Source organism: Acomys minous, assembly GCF_964271855.1.
Source record: "Acomys minous genome assembly, chromosome: 11".
NCBI classification, from domain to species: domain Eukaryota; kingdom Metazoa; phylum Chordata; class Mammalia; order Rodentia; family Muridae; genus Acomys; species Acomys minous.
In genome coordinates this window covers 11,315,486-11,342,581 of record NC_140492.1, presented here as the reverse complement: position 1 = coordinate 11,342,581, position 27,096 = coordinate 11,315,486, and the positions used below count along the sequence as shown (strand labels likewise).

Below are 27,096 nucleotides of genomic sequence, written 5' to 3'. Positions count from 1 at the left end.
TTCCCCCAGAAATATTTGTTTATTATAGAAATATAGGTGTCTCTACTTCAATACTTTTTTTTTGAAAGCAGATCTTCTGCCTTGGTTGTAGTAGTTGCCCAGAATTACCCAGGATTTCTCAAATAATGTTGCTAGAAAGCTGATTAAGCCTATGGCTTGTCCCCACAGGAGTGTAACATGAATTCACATCTAGCTTTGGCTTCCCTCTTCACCCTGAATATCACTTCTCTGCTCAGGCTGACATCCTTCTCACCTTCAACATCTGTCCTCAACCCTCTAGTCAATGTGGATTCCCCAGTATAAGCATCTGCTGGAGTGATGGATAAGGTCTCATCTTGTGCCCACTCTTTTGTAAGAGCCTCTTTCCCACTAGAGTGACCTTCTCTATGCTATGCTAATACCCTTGATGATCAGTTCAGTTTTCCTACTGGGCAATTCCTATCTCAGATGTATCTTTTTCTTCTGGTTAGAGTTGACTTTGAACATTCTGTCTCCCCTTTCATATTGTAGATACATTGGAGTGGCAATAGTTGGTTCTCTCTTTTCTCTGCCTCAAACATCCAAAATAATTTCTGACCCATGATGTCCAATCAAAACCTCATCATCCCATGACCAATGATAAAGTACCCCAGGCAGCTTTCAAACCACCTTTCTCAGGAGGTTTCTTCTATGTGAAAATCATCCATTGTCACGTCCAATTTGCCTAGGCTTCAATCTGTTAAACTCAGTTCTCAAAGATTACTACATCCCAGAATAGGATACTTGCCAGTTATTGCTAATTCCTTAAAAAGTTTACCTTAGTACATGTGTCTTCATAGCTAAAGAAATGGCAGAGCAATTAAAAGAATGGCTGCTCTTGCAGAGGACCCAGTCCACTTCCTAGCAGCCACATAATAGCTAATAACCATCCCTAATTCCAGCTCCAGAGGCTTCAGGAAAGCATGCAATGAATTTACATACATGCAGGCATAATAGTCACATATAAAATAATTAAATCTAAGTAGAAAAAACTTAAAGACATGTGTGTCTTGTTTCCCATCAGTGCATGAATACATTGAATAGGGAGTTCTGCCCTAGAGTTCAATAACTCAGAGACTAAGACTGAGGCATACTGGCAAAGTGCTTTTGAACGTGATTTTTTCATACCTTGCCCTACTCAACTCTGAGCCAGATGAGATCCCAAAAATAACTTTCTCATAGCAAGCATTCGTGGCTTTTTTATTGAGTTGAGATGCTCAAAACTAGGGCCCAGACTTCCTCAGCTATGTTAGGCATTCAAGAAAAGAGACTGGACACACAGAGAATAAGGTAGCAAAGGATAAAAGTAGACTGGGGCCTATTTCATGAATTCCTGTCCTTTTATGGAAAGAGGATGGTGTCTTGGACGTTCTCAGCGTTTCTTCACAGGAATACCGTTCCATTATGCACTCTGAAAGGACCAGATGAAAGAAAGGACACTGACGAACAACCCCAAATCCAGTTACATGACTAAACTGTGGAGCAGACATCCAAATGCAAAGCTCCGGGGTAACTTGCCCTAGTGTTTCCTATGAGGACACGTCTGCTTCATAACAGTGCAACGGACAAAAGCACCAATCGTTCAGTTTCTTCAGCCCACGTTAAAGGTTGGTGAAAATTACTAGACTAAACAAATCACTGAAATATGTTCCTATCTCCAATCTGGGCTTTAAAATACTTATGAGTAACTTGGGAATTTGGTTTCAGTTTAATAAGTATCAGTATGACAAATAACAAATGATTAAGCTTCAACTCTCCTTTGAAAAGGTTTTTAATTTTTTTTTTAAATTTATTTCAAGCCAAGTCAGATAAAATTTGAGGACAAGTATTTGAGTCGTTCGGAAATGTTCTTTCATTATTTGAGGAAGTAAATAAAATGAAGCTCAGGTACCACAATGACCACATTATGTGTCATGTAAGTGGGAAATCACTACAAATATTTCTAGAATCTCTTATTTGATAAGCAAAGAAAAGGATATTGACAATCCAAATAAAAAACAAATAGGAAAGAAGAAAATTGATCTGTTTTCTATCCATTAGAAGAAAAAAGAAAGGAATGGAAGGGAGGGAGAGATATAGAAAGGAAAGAAAAAGGAAAGGAAGGAAGTGAGGGAAGGAGGGAGGGAGGGAGGGAGCGAGGGAAGAAGAAGGCAGGCAGGAAGGGAAAAATAGAGAAAGTGACAGAGGAAAGACAGAAGAAAAATAACCACTTAAACAGAGAAGCAATGTCCATGGTCTGATTGAAAATAATTTGTAATAAAAGCTATCTGTAGCTTCAACTGCAGCAAAAGTGATGGGAAATAAGATTAAGTAAAAAAAAAAAAAAAAATTTCAAACCCTAAGGGTTCAACGCGATAGTCCAAGAGCCATGAAAAGCTACCCTTTGCCAGGGATCATTTCACTTTAAGAATTTTATCTCTGCCCTTTCTATAACCTGGACAACGTGGTTTTCCTAGGGCCATTTTTCCTGGCTGGAAGGCACGCTAACAAGAATAGAATTGGAAAAATAAAAGGAGGTGGAGGAGACGTATTACATCACAAGTAACATCAAATGGAAGAAAAAAAATACTGATTCCACATTTCATCTTGAAAAGAGAATGGATTTAAAGATACGGTTCGCCGTGTTTCCCTTCATGTCAACAGCTAACCAGAGGTTGCTGTGTGGGAGCAACTAAACAGTTTCCAACTAAGAAATTTCTTCTTAACAGAAAAATAATCACGACTCTGATACAAAATTAAACTGTGTGAATTCTTCATCTCTTATCATGCTGGATCTCATGTTTCATTTCAATATTGCAGCTGCTCATCCCCTTACAGACTCTTCAGGACAGTTGAACTTAGGAACTCCATTGGTTGCCTTTATTAAATACCAAAAAGGAAAAAAAAAGTATTCTCACTAACAGTTTGAGGGAATAGTCTTTCATGGTGGCGAGTGAAGGGGAACAAGTGGAATATGCTGTGTCTTGCTAATACGCAGACAGATCGGGAAGCAGAGAAGCAGACAACAGAGGCAGGGAGCAGAGGCAGGGAACAGAAGCAATGCTGGGTTATTCGTAATCCGCAAGGTCCACTTTGCAGTGATCCACTTCCTCCAGCTAAGTCTCACCTCCTAAAGGTTCCAAACTTCCCAAAAGAGTTTCCACTAGGTTGTAGCTATATTTTCCCATGAGCCTTTGGGGAAAGTTTGCATCCACCCCATAGCAGTTACGTTATCTCATGCTGACTAATGTGGATATTCCTGCGCTGTCATCTGTTGAATTTAAGTAATGCTAGCTCCCATCAAATAAAACAATCACCCCAGTATTTCTAAAGCTAACTTAAGTATTGGTTTATACTTGTTTCAGATAACTTAATTTTCACATTAGTAAGGTTTAGCTAAAATGTCTTCTTTAATCATCAAATTGGATTAGGCTAAACCAGCTGAGAGTGGCCCTGTGTGAATGGTGGCCTCTACACTGTTGGCTGTTATGTCTCTGAAAGGTTCAGGGATACAATCAATAGCATTCCTTCTGATGAGTCATTATAGAAGCAAATGTCTACAGGACAAATGAAAATAAAACACGTACTTAATAAGAAAAGGAATTGTCAAACTTATTAATGTGTAGCAACCACTAAGTTGCTAATTTCTCTACTGCATCCACTTTCAATATCTGTGACTTTTATGATTCTATAAATTTGCTCCTCTTTATTTAATCTCTGGTCCCCAAATAGAACTGTCAAATTCAGACTTAAAAATACTGGCCACACAATACCATAACCCACCTATCTTCTGGTTGTGATTTTCATTATTAAAAATTATTTTAGAGGAAAGCTTTCCATTTTCATTTATTTCTTTTAATGCTACCCAATAAAGTTTCCAGAAGAAAAATACACAAATAAGAAGTATACTTAGTTTCAAATGCAGACAATAGTGAAACATTGTTTAAAGCATTACTGTTAGAACTACCGCAGAACGATGGCCTTTTCCGGAGCAGGAGGGAATTCCTGAGGGATAGGCATGTCTTCACCTTTCTTCTCACTGGAATGTTCTCATGTATAAGCCACTGCCCCAACCCTTTAACATGTTTCCCATGTGGAAGATATGTGAGATGTTATCGATGGCCTTCCCAGGCAACCTCATAAAGAAGTAAAGGCTAATGGTCACATTCTTTTCATTTGTCATGTTTCTTTATCTGAACAGAACTGACAGAATGAATCTATATATATTAAAAAGGAGACTTATCAGTGTGCCCTATCACTGTGGTCTGGCTAGTTCTGCTGTGGCAAGTCTCCCAATGGGAAGGCCAAGAATTCAGTAACTGTTCAGTCCTTGAGGCTGGATGTCTCACCTGGTCCTCAGTCTTCACGGAATCCTGAAGCAGTAAGCATTAATGTCTCAGGAGCAGAAAATAAAAACTTGCCAGCAATAGTGATAGCAAACAGCAAAAGCTTCCTTCTCCCATGATCTTTTCTTAGGGCTGCACAGAATTAAGGTGAGTCTTCTGACTTCAAGTGAGCTGGAGAAGGAAAATCCCTCACCAGTGTGCCCAGCTGCTTGGGTTTTAACCAATTCCAAATGTAGTCATGCTGACAACCAAGGTTAGCCATCACATTCTTCTTTCAGAGAAAGGACATGAAAACACACAATTACTGATCCCAAACCAGGATTTGTCTGAACCACTGTGTCTTCCATGCACTAGACCTAATTCCTAACTTGGTCTGGCTCCAACGCAAGTCCACCAACATGTACAGAGTTCCTTATTCTTAATTTTCCCACCACTATGGCAAATATCAGAGGAAGACTACATATGGGAGGAATGATTTATTGGAACTCACATCTTCAGATGTTTCTGCCTGTTGTTAGCTGGCCCCACTGTTTCTGAGCCTACAATAAATAAGGACATTCTGTGAGAATGAGGTGTTAGAGTAGAGGTGCTTGTGTCATGAAGGCAAGACACCATGGGACATGAAGGTGTTTACATCTCTTCAACGATGACAGTGACTCTCCCACCCCACCCCCATTACCAGCTCCTTCCAACTGCAAATTAACCAAGAATTGACTCACTGGTTTGATAAGAGTCAAGTAAAGCAAGAATACTCCAGTTAGGGGTCAAGTCTTCAATACAGTAAGCTTTTGGAGAGACAATTTATATCCAAATTACAACATTGACCAACCAAGAATACCCTATGCTATGTCATTCATCATATTTTCACCATTAAGACTAATGATAATGTATGAAAGTTTTTTGAAGATTTTATCTTTTACTTGTAGTTGGTTTTTTTTAGATTTTGAGATAATGTCTTATCAGATATGCCTAGATGGCTATAACTGTGCTGTGTGGACATGGTTTGAACTTCTTAACCTCCTGCCTCCATCTCCAAGGTGCTAGAATTATAGCTGTGAGGTAGTGTGCTTCCCAACGCGTACGCTTTTTTGATTAGCTAGGAGAAAGATATCCCACAAGATTTTACTACCTTCTGGTGGCATCATGTGCTCCTCTTGAAGATATGCCAATCCTTCTTTTAAGCAGTTCTTCTTCATTGGCTCTAATCACTTTTTGTTCTATGATGTTTGTTAGTGCCATGGGTGCTACAGTTACATCCGTGGTTGAAGGCAGATTGTGAATGATACAGAAATCGTTTTCTGCCTAAGCAGCCTCTTGTAACTCCAGGGAACAATGGTCATGAAATAAACTGCCCATCCCATATGCCCAGGGACTGGAAGAATTCAGGGTGGGCCTGATGGAAATTACATCCAGGACCTAAGAGAAATCTAATATTCCCAGCCTTCAGTTTCCTTTCCTCTGGTTTACATGGGAACTGTGTTTGTAATGGAGTTTTGGGTGCGCCAGCTGTGGCTAGAATCCCCATTGCCTTTTCCCTCCCAATGCTATGAACTTCTTTTCCTAACACTTTTTCCAAGTCACACTGTATGATTTGATATGATTTTTAATTAATTTCGGTCTTTCAATATTAAATTTCAAGTAGCATGAAGGGAAAGGGAATGCTTACACATTTGGTTTGCTTTGGTTTGAGCTGGTTTGAGTTTACTTATTAGTTTTGTTCATGATTTGTATCTACTCTATCTACCAATGCTTCAGAATGAAGTTGCTTTTTTAAAGACTATCTAATTTATTAAGTTTCAATGCCCATTTAAAGTTCTTTAGATGAGACTATTTTCCAATGTTCATTCAGTTTTCTGTATCTGAGTCGTGTGCCTTAGAGGGGAAAAAATTACAATGAGCCATTTTAACATATTTATTCATACACAAGTCCCATAAAAAAACCAAACTCAGAAACCATAATATATATCCAAACGACTTGAGTTGGAGTTTTTTCATGTGAAATCCATTTATTTCTTTTCTTTTCAAGTTCAAGGCCCTTTCAAAGTCCAGATATTTATTTTTTTTCCAATTTTACATTTTTATTTTTTATTTAAAGAATTTATTCAGAAAAAAAATAAAAAAATAAAAAATAAAAAAATAAAAAAAAGAATTTATTCAGATTACATCTTGATTGTTTTCCCCTCACTTGTATCTTCCTGTTCCACCCTACCTCTCTCTTTCATCCTTTCCCCTCCCCTATGCCTGTGACAGAGGGGACCTCCTCTGTGATCATATGATCATCAGAGAAATGCAAATCAAAACAACTCTGGCTAAGATTAAAAAAAAACTCAAGTGATAGCACATGGTGGTGAGGCTGTGGAGAAAGGTGAACACTCCTTCATTGCTGATGGGAATACAAATTTGTATAAACACTTTAGAATTCAATCTTCCATTTTCTCAGAAAATTGCAAATAGAGTTACCAAAATATCCAAAGGACTTGTAAAGAAAACAAATGAACAACAGTATGACACAAAGAACCTCCAAAGACCCCACTGAGATAATTCTGTGTTGGCCATATACTGCTTAATACAGGGTCTGCCTCAAGAGTTATTTGAACACACAGCGAGACTCCACTAGAGGAAAAAAAGGAAGTTGGTCCTCATATACTGAATCACAGCATCTACCTCAAACACTGGGACCACACCTATAGCCCTTATGTTTTTCTTAAATAGACTCCACACTTACTACATTTCTGCCTACCAGATTGTTTCCTCTTATTTGTTTGCATCTATGCAACAGAAGAAGCCAAATGGAAGGAATCACTCTTTCAGTTTATGAAAATGATAATTTTTAGGGTCCTTTTTCTTTTTCAGAAGTGAAAACTCTTGCCACCTTTATTCCAATAACTCATTCTTCCTCTTACCTATTTGTGTTTCTGCACAAAGCTAAGGTAAAAATGTATGGTTCTTCAAGTAGCTTAGAGGAGGGGTTATAGATCAAGACATAAATTACTCTTTAAGTGTTTCTTGGCCATTCAAAGTTCCTCTGTTACCAGGGAAATGCAAAGCAAAACAAAGCTGAGATTCCATCTTATACCTACCAGAATGGCTAAGATGAAAAATTCAAGTGATAGCACATACTGGCGAGGATTTGGAGAAGGGGAAATACTCCTCCATTGCTGGTGGAAGTTCAAACTTGTACAACCACTTTGGAACTCAATCTGGCACTTTCTCAGAAATTGGGAATAGTGCTACCTACCTCAAGACCCAGCTATACCACGCCTAGGCATACTCAAAAGATGCTCCACCACACAACAAGAACATTTGCTCAGTTGTGTTCATTGTAGCTTTATTCGTAATAGCCAGAATCTGGAAACAAACCAAATATCCCTCAACTGAAGAATGGATAAAGAAACTGTGGTACATTTACACAATGAACTACTACTCAGTTATTAAAACCAAGGAAATCTTACAGTTTTCAGGCAAATGGATGGAACTAGAAACGATGATCTTGAGTGAGGTAACCCAGATCTAGAAAGGCACACAGAGCAACCATCAAGGCTGGTGGATGTGGACCCAGGAGGACTTACACAAACTGTTGCACCAACCAAGGACAATGCATTCAGAGACCCTAGACCCCCCTGTTCAAATATAGCTCATCCTCCAAGGCTGGAAGGGGGTCGGGGGAGCAGGGACTGCCTCTCACATGAACTCTGGTGCATGGTTTGATCACTTCCCCTTGACAGGGAGGCCCTGTGGGCACACAGATGAAGGGGAAGCAGGCTATCATGGTGAAACCTGATAGGCTGTCGTCATATGGTGAGGGAGGAGGTCTCCTTCTGTCAGAGGTGTAGGGAAGGGGAATATGGCAGAAGAGGGAAGGAGAGTTGGAATGGGAAGATACCAGTAAGGGGATAACAATCGTGATGTAATGTGGATAAATTATAATAAATTTTTAAAAGAATATCAGCTTGGAAAAAGATCCCAAGGTGGGCAACAGAGTCAGATATCACTCCTGCTTCTGCTGTTAGGAGTCCCACATGAAGATTGAGCTGCCCTGCTTTTACATATATATGGAGGGCCTAGGTCTGTCCCCAGTATGCCACAATAGAAGATTCACCTACTCCTACTACAGCTTGTTATGCCAAGGAGCATTGATATCTATGTGAGAGCTCCCTTTTCCTGAGCCTTTTCTGAGGAGAAAGGAAAGACAGTAGGATGGTCGAGAGGTGAGGTAAGAGGGGAGACTCTCAGGGGGGGACTGCATTAAAGATGTAAAATTAATTAATTAATTAGTTAATTAATTAATAAAAATGAATATCAATTTAGATGGTAAGCATGCATTTATTACGTAGACAGGAAAAGATGCTATAAGTAGAGAAAACAGAAAACCAGGTGTGCACCCCACAAACACACATACACTCTGAAGGTTGAGACAGGTCTGGAAAACTCAGTGAGACTCTTACTCAATATTTTATTTTTCAAATGGGGGAAAGTGCAGCTCAGTGGTACAGCACTTCTCTAGCATACAAAAGACCCAGTACCTCAAAAGAGAAAGGAAAGAAAGAGAGAGAGAGTTGGAGGAAGAGAAAGGAAGGAAAGCAGAGGAGGGAAAGAAGAGACTAGAAGAGAAGAGAAGAGGGGAGTGAAGGGGAAGGAGGAAAAGAAAGGAAAGACTGTGAAAGAGAAGGGAAGAGAAGAAAGGAACAAGTAAAAAATAAAATATTCTTAAACAGTAACATGAACCTAGTGATGGGGAGAGTGTACGAAGGTTTTTAACAGGTTTTGAGTATTAAATATCAAATTTTAATAGCAAGAAAGTATCTATGTAATTACTCATCTTCATTGTCAAGTTCACTGGGTTTGGCGTCACATGGGAGATGCACCTGTAGGTGTGTCTCTTAGGGCAATGCCAGGAAGATATATCTGAGAAGGAAAGATTCACCTTAAATGGGAGCAGCACCATCTCAAGGGCTAGGATTAAAAAATAGAAAAGAAGAAACCTAGGTGAGACAATCCTGCACCTCATCATGACCATGAAATAAATGTGACCAGCTCCCTCAAGCTCCTAACATCATACCTAAGGCTTAATGCCACATCTCCTCCAAAAAGCTAAACACTAAATAGATTTTTTTCCTTCATTTAGTTGTTCCCTGTCAAGAATTGTGTCATCCTGACAAGAAAAGTAACTAATACAGTCAAGTGTGTAACACTATAACAAAATATCTTTGGAGATCAACTTTTAAAGAGTCTGGGTTACTTTTGGCTCACAGTTGAGGAGTTTCAGTTGAATGTTCCTTGACCCCATTGCTTTTGGCCTCTATGGCAAGTCAGCAACATATTGTGGCCAGAGTGTGCGACAGAGGAAAACATTCACTTCATCTGTGAGACTAAAAAGAACTAGAATCTTTTAACTCCCCCTTAAAGGTATGCTCGTGATTAACATCAAAGTCTGCTCAATTCCCCATATCTTCAGTGTTTTACTGATTTACAATAGCACCAAGCTAATTACCAAGCCTTAATGTATGTCTATGTATAGGGCACTCTGGGTCCAAACTGTAAGAAAACAACCCAGAGTCTGGTGATTTTTATTATATTATAGGTAATTACAGGACATTTTATATTTTGTGGTAAGAAAGAATTCTTATGGACAGTGTAACTAGCAAGAATGAAAAATATTAAGAACAGAATCAGTTATGCAATAATCAAGTTGAGTCTAACATTAAGCTGATAAGTTGTTGCTCCTACAGAGCTGGTGGGAAGCCATCACTGAATAGTCACATTAGCAAGACTTGATAGTAGCATAAATGATTCTGGGGAAAATTGGAGGTGCTGATTGGGATAACAGATAAGTGATAAGGGGCAGAGATATTCAGATGGAAACACAGTGCCGTGTTTGGAGCTCAAGCAAAGGTGTGATTGGAGAAGTAATTTGTGACTCATAGTAAGTGAACGCAAGACAGAAAATGTAAATATCCTTGCAAGTGACACAAATCTGACTTTAAAAAAAAAACTAGTCGATCTTCCTATTTAAAGCGCAGGTAGAAGATGAACTATGAGGAATACTGAGATGTGATCAGGAAGGTTGCACATGAAGATGAAATTTGGAAGATAGGGAGATAAACTGTCATAAAGAGTCAGGAAAGCAAAGTAAGTATTTTCATTGTTTACAACCTCTCCTCTCAGGAGGGCACACTGATGATGAACTCTAGAAAGATGCTTGCCAGTGTGGTGGCACGTGAGCCCAAAGCACTACAGTAATTAAAGTCAATGGAAGATAAGGAGTAGAGCAATCTCAACAAGAGTTAGATGAGGAAGGATGTTAGGGGTTTTTCATAATTTGTTTCATAGTGTTTGAGCAACCCAATGGCATTTTATTAGAATAGCTTCTATCAGTCAGCTTGTCTTAACACAAGATGCCTCTGTGATGAACCACATGTTTGTTTAGTTAAAACACTGGTGGTTTGCTTCACCTCCAATGAAAAAAAGTAGATGACAGTACTGTGAATATTTAGTGCTCAATATAGGGGTCATTAATATTAAACACAAACAAAGCAAACTTTATAAAGACTGACAATAGCATCAGGGAGGAGCAGGTAAAAAGATACTGGAAGAGGGATGACTGTTGTACTAAAATCTCAAGGAGTTGGGAAGTATGAAACTGAACACAGGAGGTAGCATTAACTATAGATCACAATGCATGTACCCTTGCTAAACGTGAACAGAGGGCCAGAGAAGACAAGTGTGAAGAAGAGGAAAAAGAAAAATTAAAAGCATTCACTCTCAACAGCCCTTATTTTCTGATAAATAAATAAATAAATAAATAAATAAATAAATAAATAAATGCAATGATATCAGGGGAGTTAGAGAGTGGAATCACTGCCCAGGGTGTGCGGAATGGAAAAGGGCAGGGCCGCAGAAGAACTGCTTTGAGCTCATATCTTTTGACACAATGTGACCTTGACACTGTGAGATATATGGCCTCAGAAGATATCAGCCGCAGTCTGGAGTGGGGCCAGAGAAGGACAAGAGCTAGCTCCAGACCACAAAAGGGGTGAAGACAGGAGAATCTTCAGAAGATACACATAAGCAAGCAAAACATGAGACGTTGCACGTTCAAGAGAGATTGCCCAGTGTTTACTTTGCTACAATAATAGGGTTTATCTTATCAGATTCAGCTTTTATGCTGTTGTTGTTGTTGTTGTTTGTTGTTGTTGTTGTTGTTTGTTGTTGTTGTTGATGATGATGATGAGGATGATGATGATGATGATGATGATGATGATGATGATGATGACGACGATGATGATACCATGTTACACAGCAAGCCATCTTGCACCCAGGAAATACTTCTTCTGGGAAAGCATGAAGAGAATCTGTGTGTTCTTAGCTCTCCTGGCTGGCCACATAGTTGGCCCCCTGTTCAAAATCAAGAGGATATTCAGATGTTTCTATAAGACAGGGAGACAGATACTGTGTGTATCCAACAGAATGCTCCTATAATAAAACAATCCATGTACAGGCTACAAATTTTCTGTGTATTCTGTAAATGCCCATTCATTTAGTTCCCAGAACAACTGCCTGGGGTGAAGGTTGCCATATTTAGCCTGATGATGGGGAAGCTGCGATCTAAAAGAATTTGGTCTCTTATCTACAGGCTCAGAAGACAAAAGACATGAGGATGTGCCTGTACCTGCTCAACTCATCCCCAGAATCCAGATACTTGCCCACCATCATACAATCACAGGATGCTACAGAGGGGTGCTCTTTAGACCTTTTGAATTCTCAAGTCACATCACCAAATATTTACATACAGTTGGCAGCTGAACAGTTACAACTTTTGTTGTCTTCTTTTAAGGCCAGGTACACAGGAGTGCTGAAGCACAAAGGCAGCCATGCTTTAATAGGTGAAAGTGGTTTTTCTTCATTCATTTTTATTTCATGAATCATGTTGCTGATGTTCTTGCTGGATGTCAGCCCTATTCCAGCTCCCTCTGCTTCCAGAGCAGGTGTCCAAGGCTTGGTCATAGTGACCTCTGCTTATTTTTGTAAGTCTTTTGGCATTATTAACAGATATTTAGCTCTTGGCCAATACTGTACCTGCCAAAGTCATATATATGCAAAGACTTCTTGAAGGTATATATGTCTGATATACCTTACCCTTAGTCATTTATACATGTGTGAATGTACAATTAACTGTTCTCGGTCTGATTTTCCCATTGTCCTATATATGAGCACCTGAGTCTGGAAATGATTAGCCTCTGTGTAAAATTCAAAGACATTGTGTCCTTAGCTGATGGTTTAGTGTGTCTTCACCAAAAATGTTTGAAGTTTGGGAAGTTTTATAAAGTGACTACTGAGCCAAAATTTGATGATAATTTATTGTCAGCCTTTTTAATCAAAAGATGAGGCATTCTGTTGATCTATAGCCTTTGGATTTTAAGTCTAAACAGAAGGGCATGTAGATTAGCTGATTATTTCATAATTCTGACTTGGTAATCCTTTTATCACTATTATACAAAGGCACAAAACTCAAAAATGCTGTTTCTTAGTAACTAATTTGTAGAAAATGAAGGGTTTTAAAAATTCATTTTAATTTGTGTGTATGTAAGAGAAAGACAGAGACATAGGGAAAGAGAAAGAGAAAAATAGAGAGAGTGCATATGTGGAAATGTGTGTGTATGTGTTTCACAGAGACAAATAATGTGTTGGGTCCTCGGGAGTTGGAATTATAAGTGACGGTGAGCTATCTGACACAGGGACCAGGAATCAAACTCAAGTCTTCTAGAAGGGCAGCAAATGTTCTTAAACACGGAGCCATCTCTCCATACCACAAGGAATGATATTTTAGTGCAAATAAAATTTTAGAATGTGCCAAATAATGAAGACAGCAGTTTGATAATATAAAAATTAAGCATAATTTTAGAAAGATGTTATTTTGTATGATATTAGAAAATATGAAATAATAAAAAGCTGTTAAATTAAACTTGGATATAAGGAGAAACCCAAGACACAAAAGTTTTATCATGGCACTTCTGAGGTGTGATACACATAGCTCTAAGGAATTCTCAGTCCTTGATCTTATGCCCACTACTGTATATGTTTTTATAACATTGGTTCGGAAGGATTGTGACTCTGGAATATTAGTAATAATCTGACTGGAATGATTAATGGCTTGAGTGTAATAATTTACTTTATGCAAAGCCCTTAATTCACACAATTAAAAGCTATTCATTAATCATCTACAAAGTTCCTGCCATTGACTCCAGTGACCAACTAATATTATTTTTATTCACCCTGAATGGCCACTCCATCACACATGGCACGTAATTGTAGATGAGATTACACGTGTTATGATAGCTTAACTGCAAAGGGCTATGGCAACAAATACAAAGTGCAATTTAGTTGAAAGACACATAGAATTTGCATACTTACAAAAGATAGTTTAATGGGAGAAAAAGGGAGTTGGTAAGAAAAAGCTCTGTGCCAGTCTAACTTTAGCCTTCCTTACTATCTATGTTTAGGCTTGCCTATTCGACTAAGCATAGTTCTTAATTCTAATTACTAATTGTCCTTCCTAAGATGCTGGGCAGCAGTACTGTTATGAAGCTGGCCCAGTGAGTCTCCTACTTGACCATGGTCAGTTACCAACAGGTACATAGGTCTAGCTCAGTGTCTAGCACAGTAAATAACACAGATTCCGTGTACAATGAACATTATAATTAGGCTAAACCAATTTTAAAGGCATTTAAAGGGCACTGAAAGTATACTGATGAAAAAGAAAAATATGTGTTCTACATTCTTCTCCCGCTTTTACTCTAGTCACAAGGGACGTGACACAAACACATATTGATACGGTGAGTTGTCAGTCTGCTTTCTAGACAAGTGAGCAGGGTAACAAACAAGAAACATTTTTTAAAACTTATTGTTGAAAAACCACAAGAAATATGCGTTAAGAAATAGTCTAGGGTAGGCAAAATTGTTCAGAAGGTAAAAGCACCTACTACTCTAACAGGATGACTTACATTTGATTCCTGGAGCCTGCAACATGAGAGACCTAACTCCCTAAAGTTGTCCTCTTACCTCCACACATATCCAGCACAATCCCAAACACACACACACAATAATAATAATAATAATAATAATAATAATAATAATAATAATAATAATAATAATAATATAGTGAATATATATATTCTAATTTACTCAAAGCCAATCAATCAAACTCATTCAATTCTCACTGTTGATGCCAACCAATATTATCTTGCCCTTCTCCACATGTGTGATGTCATCAGCCAGCATGGAGAACAAGCACTGCCCTAACTCTGTGGCTTTTCACCTGGTCAATCCTATTAGCACGTTACATCAGTCATGAAGATGACCATCCATCTTACTAAACTCTGCATAGCGGAACTGATGGAACTGTCCAGTTATTTCAGCCAGGAAGATGTGAACTCAGGCCTCCTCAGTAAACACCAATCCCCATGGAAACCAAACCAGGACACAGAGTATGCTCGCTTTATTTTAAGCCCAGTGATCCTCAAGAGCCTTTTCCAGTGTCAGTCTGGCTTCTCCAAGCCAGTACTCTGCTTCATGGCTGGCAGTGGTTTGAGCCTTCCCTTCAACCAAATTCAGACAGTGCTTGCTTTGAATAGGCTCCAAGGAGTTTTCCATGGAGAACTTCATGTCTGCTGAACTGTCTGCTTACTCTGCCTTTATAAAACCTTTGTCTGTACAGAGAGGAAGGGGAAATCACATTGCTGCTATCATCAGGTTTGATGAGTATGTTTCTATTTTAATAACTCCACATTCTTCTCTCTCCACAGGGTATCTGTAACATGAAATTTTCTATCTACTTTTTAAGACCTTTTAAAGGAAACCAGTGAATTATGTCTTAGCCAGCTACAAATTGACTTTTGCTTTTCTTTAAAATTCAGAGCACTATGGATTGATCAAAGATTTTTTATTGTTAGAAATCATTATCTGATTTGAAGTTGGGACTCAAGTACAGTAGGTCTTCCCATATTTCATGGATATTAAAGTAAAATTATACATTCAAATTGATAATATGAATCACCAATAAAAATGCACAAGACCTTCATGATTCAGAGGTCTGCATCTTTAATTGCTTGCTCATGTACCAGGAGAAATTCAACTCAGTACAAGACAAAACAGTTTTTTTTCCTAAGAAAATACAGATTAACATAGAGAATCTGTTGCTTATAAAACCATTGGAAAGTCTCAAGGAACAGTTTCTAGGCTCTGCCCCTAGAGTGACTTCACAAACCACTGAAGCTGACCCACCAAATCTACACTGGAACTGTGATTATACAGAAAACCTCTACCCAAACATGCCTCCTCTTACCATGCAAGAAGCTAAAGAACTGAGAGCTGGAATTTTGACATTAGTAGACCTGTTTTTTAAAAAAAAAAAAAGGAAAAGAAGATCACCACCTGCAACTTGGCTGCTGGAAGCTGAAGAAAAGACAAAGAAACATTCAATGAAGGAGACCTTCCATTTCTGTAATTCCTCTAGCTTGGCAGTTCTCAACCTGTGGAACATGACTGCTTTGGAAGTCAAACAACTCTTTGAAGGGTCACCTAAGAATGCCAGAAAACACAATTGTTTACATTGTAATTCAAAACACTAGCAAAATTACAGTTATGAAGTAGCAACAAAAATTATTTTATGGTTGGAAGTTATCATGACAAGAGGAGCCATATTAGGGTTGTAGCATTAGGAAGGTTGAGGACCACTGTACTAGCCAGAAATATTAGCTAATTTATCCCTCCCAAATATCTGTGAGTTGGTCCAATGGGTGGATGCTCACTATTTCTAAACCCCAGTGTCAGGAGAGTCTGGGAAATGTGACTAGCAGTGTTTGAAGCTTTTCATCAGTGATTAGGAGAAATTCTAAGTATACATGGTACATAAATAAACAAAATAAAAGAGGCAAAATATGTATCTATTTTATCTAGAGATCAGCAAATACATTCCTAATAGAAAATATATATCCTATACATACACTCTCACATATTTTAAATCATGTCTACATTGCTTTACTGCCTCATACATCATAACTGCTAAGTGAGGAGTTGTTGAGGAACTAAAGATGAGGAAAAATATCCTCACATTAGTATAGATACAGGTTTCTCCTCAATGTTTTCCAACTGCATACAGATGGATGGCTCAGTGGATACAGAATACATCTGCACAGGGAGTAAGTTTTTTCACATGTTTATATACATCATACACACATGAGCATATACACACATGCATGCATAAATACTTACCTTGCTCTACTTCAATCCTAATATGACCAATTCATTTGTTGACTCAAATATTACCCAATGGTTCAACTCAATATGCCTTCAGGAAGAAAGTCAATGATTTCCCAGTAGTCATATAACCATGTCTCAAATTATCTTGCTTCTTACCATGAACTTGATTTAGATGTCTAGGTTTGGCTTAAAACTGTTTTGGCTCATTCTCTAAATTTTACTGTTTTATAGAACAACCAGACTTCATACACAATTAAGAATCATGAAGTGAAATTGTCTGTTAACATGCCCATTCTGATGAATATATATTATTCACAGTAAAAATAACTGGTGGCTCAAAGCAAACAAGCTCTTTTATGATGTGGCTAAGTGGTTTCATTTCTGCCTCTTCATCAAATCAAGGAACCACAACACACGTCTGAAGAGGAATTAGCCTCTGTTTCTTATTAGCTGTGTATTGTTTAGAGCTGCAGCTAGTAAGAAGAAGAGCTTTACTGCTCATTGATACAAGTGGTGTTTTTAATGGGCTCTTTACATAATGAAAACTATGAGGACAGTGGCAAGAGATAAAAGAAATTTAAAACACTGAAGCTTGAAATACAGTCCGCAAGTGTTTCCATTCATGTTCCCCTTGGTTTTGTGTTTGCTTTTGTTTTGTTTTTGTTTTGTTTTGTTTGGGTTTACGCTATACACCCAGGAAATAAAACAAGAATTATTACATATGTAACTGAAACACGCTCAAGCTGAAACATTGATTGCAGAGTTATTAGTTATCCGTCTTTAAGGTTACTTTTTAAGCTAATGAATGCAGGTGCTACTGGCTGAAAATTGACTCAGTAATGAACCTTTGCTCTTCATTAGCAACTTATCTCTAATCTGTTACCTTGAAACCTCACCACTTCTTAAACAATAATCACATAATGCATAGGAAGACCTTTAGATCTTAATATGTAATGCAATTCTTTATATTCTTTAAAAAGTGCTAAGTGTCTCATATTATTGTCTTTTTTTTCTTTACTAATTTATTCTTGTTACATCTCAATGGTTATCCCATCCCTTGTATCCTCCCATTCTTCCCCACCTCCCATTTTCCCCTTGTTCCCCTCCCCTATGACTGTTCCTGAGGGGGATTACCTCCCCCTGTATATGTTCATAGGGTATCAAGCCTCTTCTTGGTAACCTGCTGTCCTTCCTCTGAGTGCCACCAGGTCTCCCCCTCCAGGGGACATGGTCAAAGGTGAGGCACCAGAGTATGTGAGAAAGTAATATCCCACTCTCCACTCTACTGTGGAGAGTGTTCTGTCCATTGTCTAGATCTGGGTAGGGGTTTAAGGTTTACCGCCTGTATTGTCCTTGGCTGGTGCCTTAGTTTGCGCGGGACCCCTGTGCCCAAATCTGTCTATCATAATGTTCTACTTGTAGGTTTCTAGGACCCTCTGGATCCTTCTACTTTGCCATTCTCCCATGCTTCTCTCATCTAGAGTCCCAAGTGTTTGTATGGGTGAGCGCATCTGTATACCTTGTGATTTTAAAAAATATTTTTACTTTATTTTATGTATATAAGCATTTTGCCTGCATGGATGTCTGTATACTAAGTGCATGCCTGGCACCCATGGAGGCCAGAAGATGGAATCAAATTCACTGGACAGGAGTTACAGACAGTGATTGTGAGCTGCCATGTAGGTTCTAGGATCTGAACCTAGATCCTCCGGGAAAGTGACAAGTGCTCTTAACCGTGAGCTGTCTCTCCAGGCCCTATATATTTGTGTTTTACTTTCCACTGTAGTTTTAATCTTGAATGTGCCATTGGTTGAAAGCCTGGCTATATTATCTGATGCTATCAGGAAGAGAGAGAACCGTTCAGAGATGAAGCTCAGTATAAAAAGTTAGATAGTTGAGGGTATGTGCCCACAAGGGAGACTGAGGTTTCAATTTGTCTCCTTCTATCATGGCTGCAGGAGACAAACATTCCTCCTTTGCCTAAGTTTGCCATCGTGATGTACCATTTACCACTACATGTTCAAAATAACAGGGCTAAGTGACCGTCAATGAAACTTTTACAATAATGTCATCATAAACCTTCCTTAGTTATAAGTTGATCGTTTCGAGCATTTTGTTGGAGTGGTAGAAGACTGACTAACAGTTTCTACCTAAATTTTTCCTTAATGGTACAACTTATTCTTCTTAAATATGTACATACAGTTATGGTTAATAATTTTAAGGATGATTCTAAGCCCTTAACACATAGTGCTTGATGTACAGACTTTGAAAAACATGTTTCATCTGTGACAGTTGATAATGTTCAATGCATAGAGAAATTCATTTTGGTCTCAAGCTTACTATTTGAGGCAAAATAATCAAACCAACTTGGTTTTGAATATCACAAAACAGCTATGAGTACATTGAACACTAAAGAATGTAGACAGTTCCCCTTTGTCTACGTTCTAAAAAAGCACAGTCAGTGCTCACTTCAGCAACACATCTCTTCTATGACCTCGCTCATCTCTCAAGAAGTGACAAGGCTTAGTGTTCTATTTGGAAGGACAAAGAGCATACTTATGTCTCCCCACGTCTTAGTTCATTGAGAAAGTATGAGGCTGCAAAAAATGGATTTTTATCTACACTATATTCTTGCTGCTGCTGTTGTTTTTAAAAAATAAATCTTCTCTCTTAGGAGTTAGAATTGGGGTTTCTAAGATAAACATTTTTTAGTAGATTTAAGTGTTTTTGTCTTCTTATTTCAACCAAGACTTATTCAATTATAAGTAGTTTATTAATTAATTATTAAGTGTTCTCACTGTGGCCAGCATAAATTGAATCTTTAATTTCCTGCAGTACTCTGAGCCTCCTAAAAAAATCTCATCTTAACACCAACAAATTATTTCAACTTCTAAATCTCTTCTGTGTTATTCAGCTCCACATCCCTATAACAAAACACTAAAAGCAACTAATTTATATTATAAAATGAAAAGATAGATTTATTGTAAGGTCTGGAGCCATCAGTCTTATATTGAACAGTCAATCACTATGGGCCTCTGCTGAACATTCTAGATGGCAGTGACAGGGAGTACATATCTTCTCAAACCTTTCAAACTGTGAGCCAGGTAGCAGGAAAACAATGAGTTGAGTTCCACCATATTTCTTAGAGCATGGCTGCAGTGACCTAAGGATTTTCTATAAGGAATCACATTCTAACAGACTAGAACATATGTCAAAGCATTGCCCCAGGGTCAACCCTTCAAAATGTGACTCCGTAGGATAGTACCCATATTTAAACCATAGAGGGTGCATATTACCCAAAAGAACATGGCACACATAAAGGTCTACTACACTGTTTCAGTGTATGCATGCTTTTTAAGTTTTTACTGTAGAGACAAAAAGGAAAAACAAGATCGAGCTATAAGTATATCCATTTATGACTTATCATGGACATATGGTTTTGAAATTCAAAGAAGAATAGAATAAAAATAGAAACAATAGGTCACATATTTGATGTTGTTATATGTTGCTCTCTGATAACAAGTAGGTGAAGATTGATTTACGGTGTTGGATAATTCCAAGGTTGGCTCCTTATGTACCTAGAGTTTATGAATAATAAATAATGGACTTTTTTGCTTTCTACTTTTATTTAATGAAAAATGAATTGTAATAGAAATTTAATAATTTTCCAGTTAATTTATCAATTTTGACCAGCCAGTTTGATAATTCAGTCATATAAATGAATGGATGAAAACTGTCTAAATTGATCATATTTGTAGATGGTCAACAAGATTGCACTGTGTTTTATATGCTAAGGAAACACAGCCTAGGAATTTATACTAACTTTAATCTTATTCTTGCCTATGAACTGTATATAGAAAATGTCTCTATACATATGTTTGACACCAAAGCCAAACAAAACCTATTTAAGTTGGTAGTGTATGCATATGCATACAAGCATACACATGACTAATGTACTGTTATAGAATAGTCAAGCTATATTTTTCAGCCACATGGAGAAGGAAAGATTAATAGGTTCTAAGTTAGTTCATAAGAGCCTGGGATAAGCACCTCCTTAGGAAAATAAGATCTGGACAGAATCTAAAGGCACCTAATCATGGCCAATGGTTGTAAATGAGTCATCTGTTAGTGTGCTGGCCTAAGGAAGAAGATGGACTACTTTTTTCAGGAGGACTCACACATTTCATTCTGATAACCAGCTGTCAATAAGGGACAAACTTGTGCTTCAAGAGACCTCTAATACTGTAAGGACCACAACCATCAACCTCAAATTCAAATAAAACCTGCAATCAAGTTACCATGTAGGGGTAAAATAGTAAGAGTGACCACAGCCTCAAGGAAAAAAAAAAAAAGAAGAAGAACAGACAGCTGAAAGCTTCAGGGAAAGTTAACACTAGCATAGCCAGATTACAAAACTGAAATAAATAATGGTTTGATGTGCAAAGGATTTTACATGCCAGTAAATATCATTAGTTTTCAGAGTGTCTTGGCCTTACCAGTCAAATAAAATAGTCAGCAGAAATTAACAACATAGCAACTAATATGTGTGAACTCTTAGACATAAAATTCAATATAAATATCTTTTTAAAAAGAGTGATATTCAAGGAAACAGAGAGAAATAATTAAATAATCTATCTGATAAATTGAATAGACATATTAAGTAATTTTCTTTTTTTGAATTTTTTTCTCCTTTATTAATTTATTCTTGTTACATCTCAAAGGTTATCCCATCCCTTGTATCCTCCCATTCTTCCCTCCCTCCCATTTTCCCCTTATTCCCCTCCCCATGACTGTTCCTGAGGGGGATTACCTCCCCCTGTATATGTTCGTAGGGTATCAAGTCTCTTCTTGGTAACCTGCTGTCCTTCCTCTGAGTGCCACCAGGTCTCCCCCTCCAGGGGGAGTATGTGAGAAAGTAATATCCCACTTTCCACTCTACTGTGGAGAGTGTTCTGTCCATTGTCTAGATCTGGGTAGGGGTATAAGGTTTACCGCCTGTATTGTCCTTGGCTATTAAGTAATTTTCAAATATTAAGAGAACTTCTTGAACTAAAAGTATGTTGAATGAATGTGAAACTGAATTATCACTAGATCAAACAAGGGCAAAAGAGCTCAGAATCTGTCTGAAAGAACACAGAGAAAAAAGGAAAATCAAAGGTTAGGAACACTAACAAGAACTTCAGATCCACAGTAGGAGTAAATATTTGGATTACTGAATTTCAAGAAGGACTCCTTGGCATACTCTTGTACAAATGAGCAACATTTTTGAAACTACCTAATTCTAGAGAATAAAAATATATAGATATATGGACATCAACCCATAGCAGTTATAGTCACACAGCCAAATCTTAAGACTTATTTTTAAAAATGCCTCAAAAAATAAAGACAGAATTCTCAAAGCAGCAGAATATATACATATACATACATACATATATATATATATATATGGATATCAGTTGAAGTGACAGAATATTTGTCATCAGAAATCTTAGTGTCACACAGACAACAATGCAAAATGTTCACAATGCTAGAAACAAAGTCAAAACTTCTGAGAAATGTTCATGATAGCAAAAAAAATCTTTAAAAAATTATCACAGATTCCTCTTCTCTCTAATAAATGCCACAGAATCTTAAAAGAAAATTATTAAAACTTAAGAAAATGTCAGAATATCTGTATACATTTAAAATGTTCTAGTACTATAAAGGTGAGGTATAAAACATTCTTGTTATTCTGTAACTATTTAAATATTTTTCATTAAAAATATGATTACATCATCTCATCTCTTCTTTTCCCTTTCTTCCCTCTTACTCCCTCTGGGAGTAAAGTACAACTTGTACTTTAGTTGTAATTTTTACATACAAACACACACATGCGCACACATTCACATGTGTGCACACAACCTCTCACACACATACACATACACTCATACACATATATACACACACTCACATACACACACCACACACATACACATGCACACACATACACACCCATAAATATATAAATATAACCTGTTCAGTCTGTCTAGTGATACTTTTATTATACGAGTTCAGGGCTGAGCACTTTGTCTTAGACAACAAATTCAGGACCTCATCCTTGGGAAGGACATTTTTCCTCCTTTCCATCTTCCTTGTGTATGAGTAGTGTCCCATGAGATTTCTCCCTTCCGTGGCAGCCTATCTAGTCATGTGAGCTTCCTCAGGCCTTGCTTGGACAGCCATGTTGCTGTAGTAGTAGCTTCCCTGTCGTTTCTAAGAGACACAATCTCACACCATCTTTCATGCTTTTCTGGCTCTGGTCGTCTTTCTCTGCCTTCTTCTACAAGGTTCCCCTGAGCCTCAGGTGCATGAGAAACTTCTCTTTGCAGCAGAAAACCACAACGAACAAAAATACAGAAAATAAATGATTCTTGGGGTGCCCAACCCCAATTGATATAGCTCCAATACAAATCCTGCAACTAAGGGAGTAGACATTTTTATCTCTGGTTAGTGGCACGGCAGAAGATAAAAGGGTTTGCTATGAAATCCTAATTACCCTGATATGAATCCCAGAACCAACATAAAGCTGGAAGGAGAGAACCTACTCTATAAACTTACTTTTTGGCTTCTACACACGTACAATGGCTCATATACCCTGAGTATAACCTATTCCTTGTGTTTTCATCACACCATGGAAAGATCACATAAAAGTAAATAATAAATCTAATAATGCAAGAGAGACAACTAGGCAAGTGTCTTTTTAAAGTATTTTTCTTTAATTTTAAATATAATTTTATTTTTATGTGACAGTTTCATGTATATTTAGAAAATTTCACATGTATATCATTTATTTTTATTATCTCCACCAATCCAAATCCCACCTCCAACTTCTTCCAAACTCAACCACAACCACATAGAGCCTCCAACTTCATGTCCTATTTTTTGTAATAATTTATTGAGCCCAGTTAATAATTCTTAAGTGCATGTAAGTGCAAGTACATCCATGATAGCGTGGGTGACCTACTATGGACCACAGTCCTGAAGAAAACTGGGTCTCCTTCCCACCGTGGCCACAAACAGCCTCCTGAGCTAGGTCTTCTCTGAGCAACCATAACAGCTCTGAGTCATGATAATAGCCCTGTCCTTTTCAGAAGAAACTCCTACATGGCAGTTCTCCCTGACTTCTGGCTCTTTCTCAATTTTTCTGTTCCTCTCCCACAATGAACCCTGGGCTTTAAGGAAAAGGAGTGTGATGTAGATGACCCATTTATGGCTGAGCACTCCACAGACACTTGTTTTCTACACCAACTATTCTCCTAAATGATATCTCTACCCATGCAAAGTGCATTCTGTAAGTGAATTAGACCATAACATGCTGACAAAGTGAAATCCCAGGGAAATATGGCTAAGAATTGGAAAGCAAACCATCTTTTCTGTCTGGACTGCTTTCCTTGAGATGCTGGGGCCTGACTCTCTTGGGGTTGCAGTTCTGAAAACTTCTTATGAAAGTATTTAAATGGTGTCACTTTAGAAGGTTAGATGTGGTTTTGGAGTCAGGGAAAGGGAGGCCAGGCTATGGTGCATGGAGAAGACAAATGATGCTCTGCACCCAGGAAGCCTGTATTTCAGAACAACAACAGCAAGCGAGGCAGCAACATGCTTAGTCACTAGGGGAAAGTACCACTTAGAAGAGACATGTCTGAAGAAACACAAGCACAAACACATAGTGAGAAAGCTCAGGAATAAAAACAGGCAACCACACAGACAAGACGTAGTCTTCGGGCCACCATCATATTGGGACACAAAATTTACCACTCTTAATTTGTTTCATAGCAATAGAAAACTAATACTAACATAATGTATTACATATAATATAATATAATATTGATACAGTATTACAATAATAGACATAAAATGAGAAGTCCCCTTACGTCTTGCTTGTTCCTAGCTTGTTGTGTTCATAGTTTGTAGACAGACTCATGCGTGACACAATTTTAAAGTGTTATAGGCGGAGTTCCTACTGGTCAAGAGACTAAAAGACATGGTCTCTTGTCTTTGGATCTATTAAGATATCATTGGATAAGAAACAAGTACTTCAGAGGAGATGGTCAGCGACTATCAGCCAGTCTTAGCCATGCACAGTGTAAGAACAGATAAATAGAGGCTCTTTTGTGTTTGTGAAAACAAGAAAGGGGCATGCTTCAGAGGCGAGTGCTTTCCTTCTACTGGGAAAAGACTTGGTGGTGGGAAATTGGAACAGTAAACAGAGAAGTGGACTACACGAGTCTTGGTTTCCCTCAAAACCCTTTTGCTGACGTAAATTCAGTTTCCTTTGTCGCCTCAGTGTAGTCACAGTGGGGTAAACCTATATCATAATTCCCAGTACCAGGAAAACTAATGTATTCTGTGAGCAACTCAGTCTTTTAAACAGATTTTATTTTCTGAGTTTCAAAACTTTATTTAACTTCCTGGAAAGAATAACATATACAAATCTTCAGTGCCTAAACTACAGTGTTTAGGCTTCTTACAATGTTTAAAGAAATGTTAAAATAGTTTTAATAACAGTATGCCAAAGTAATCTCTTCAATCCACACCACTCCTGGGTGCTTTCCTGTCACTAAGTCACCTAGAAGAGACTGGATACCCTATGAGCATGTATAGGGGGAGGAGGTCCCCCTCAGTCACAGCCATAGGGGAAGGAGTAAGGGGAAAATGGGAGAGACGGAGGAATGGGAGGACACAAGGAATGGGATAATAATTAAGATGTAATATAAATAAATTAATAAAAATATATTTTAAATGCCCAAGAGGAAAAGGAAACAGGAGCAACTTCAAAACACATGCACTAGAAGAGCTTCACATTTCCTTATAATCCAAACATAAGCTCAAAGTTCAACAAGCCAGAGAGTGAGAGAGTGTGATGTCAACCCCTCCTTTTGGGAAAACAAATTAGCCAATGCATAAACGCACATACCCGAGGATCCATATCATGGATCATTGTCCAAGTAAGAGGAAAAAGTCTAGTTCAACCAGCCTCTAGTACTATTTAGAGATAATGGAAACAGATGGGAAAGGCATTTAAGTAACTATTTATACTTCAAGAGAAGGGTACGTTTTCTCATGTTTCAGCCATGAGACTCATAGAAGGCAACAAATCACTGACCAAATAACTATGAGAAAGAAAGGCAAAATATGCCCCTTTTTTTTTCTTTATTGGATTTGCATTTTTTTTCTCTTTTTAATTTTTGTTTATTATAATGTATTCCGGTTACATCTCGACTGTGGTCCCGTCATTTGTATCTCCCCATTTTCCCCCCTCCCTCCCTCTTTTTCACTAATCACCTCCCCTAGACCTCTGGCAGAAAAGGAAAGATATCTTTTTAGTGATAGGAAACTGCAGATGTTATATAGAGACTTAGGTGACAGGAGATTAAAAAAAATTTTTTGCACCATGTCTCTCCTGAAGAAATTCAGAATATAATGGAAATGAGTCAAATATGTTGTCATGGTCAATGATTTAAAAATAGATTAGTTTAATGAACGCATAATTTAAAGGTGAAAGCATTTATCCTGTGTGTCTCACAAATGAAGGCTGCTCTAAGCTTATGAATGGTCTTCCTATGCCCCAAATTTCTTGACTTCATCAATATTGCACCCCTTATTGTGCAAACAACTGCAGCTATAGAACTCCTCCCTCCTGTGCCCCATTCTCAGCACACAAACCTTGACTGATCAATGACTTAGCAATCATTTATTGGACATTGCTATAAGCATTAGCAGACAATTTGTCTGAGCCACGAGTCCTGACATTTCGATTTCAATTCATCAACTGTAAACAGTTTCCTATGTCTCCAATTACACTGTTGCCTATAACTCACTGACCAAGGACATGGATGTCTGCCAGCGGGTCGACGGATGATGAAAATGTGGCACATGCACATAAGGGAATATTATTCAGCTATAAAGAAAAGTGAAATTTTCAGCAAAATGAATGGGCTTGGAGAGGATATTAAGCATAGTGACTCAAACACAAAGAGAAAGAAGCCACATATTTCTCCCTCACATGGAGACCCTAGCCTATAACGAGGACACGCACACAGGAAGCCAGTGTGGGTGTCACATTACATCTAGAGAGGGAGACCAATAATTGGATAGACTGCAGGTGTAAGAACACATGAGTCAGAAAAAAAATAATATAAAGCTTTTTTTTCTAGTCGCAACTTGTCTTAGTTTATTTCTCTATTTTGTGATGGATTCATGACAAAAGAAAAATGCCAAGCAAAGTTTCATTGACTCAAAATGGCCATTCTAAACACATAGAGTGCACTGAGATGCCAAGATTTGAGGAATGGCCATGTGTTTACTTCCCCTCGGCTTGCTTTGTGATATTTCCATTTGTGAGTTGATTGCAATAAGGTGATTTTTAAATTATTTGTCAAAATATCAATAATCATTTCTTTCTAGGTAGATAAATAAAAGTTATGTTAGGTTAAATGGAAGGGACTTTTTAATATTT

At 37.9% G+C, this 27,096-nt stretch overlaps 1 long non-coding RNA gene across 1 annotated transcript in view; it reads left to right on the top strand.

Annotated features, from left to right (window-relative positions):
* The window catches only part of LOC311609341, a 98,945-nt gene extending 96,348 nt beyond the window's left edge, over positions 1-2,597 (top strand). Inside the window, exons 4-5 of the long non-coding RNA XR_014783361.1 lie at positions 1,408-1,625; positions 2,475-2,597. This is a non-coding gene — a long non-coding RNA (uncharacterized lncRNA). The remainder of the gene's footprint in view (positions 1-1,407; positions 1,626-2,474) is intronic.
* The last annotated feature ends 24,499 nt before the right edge of the window (positions 2,598-27,096 follow it).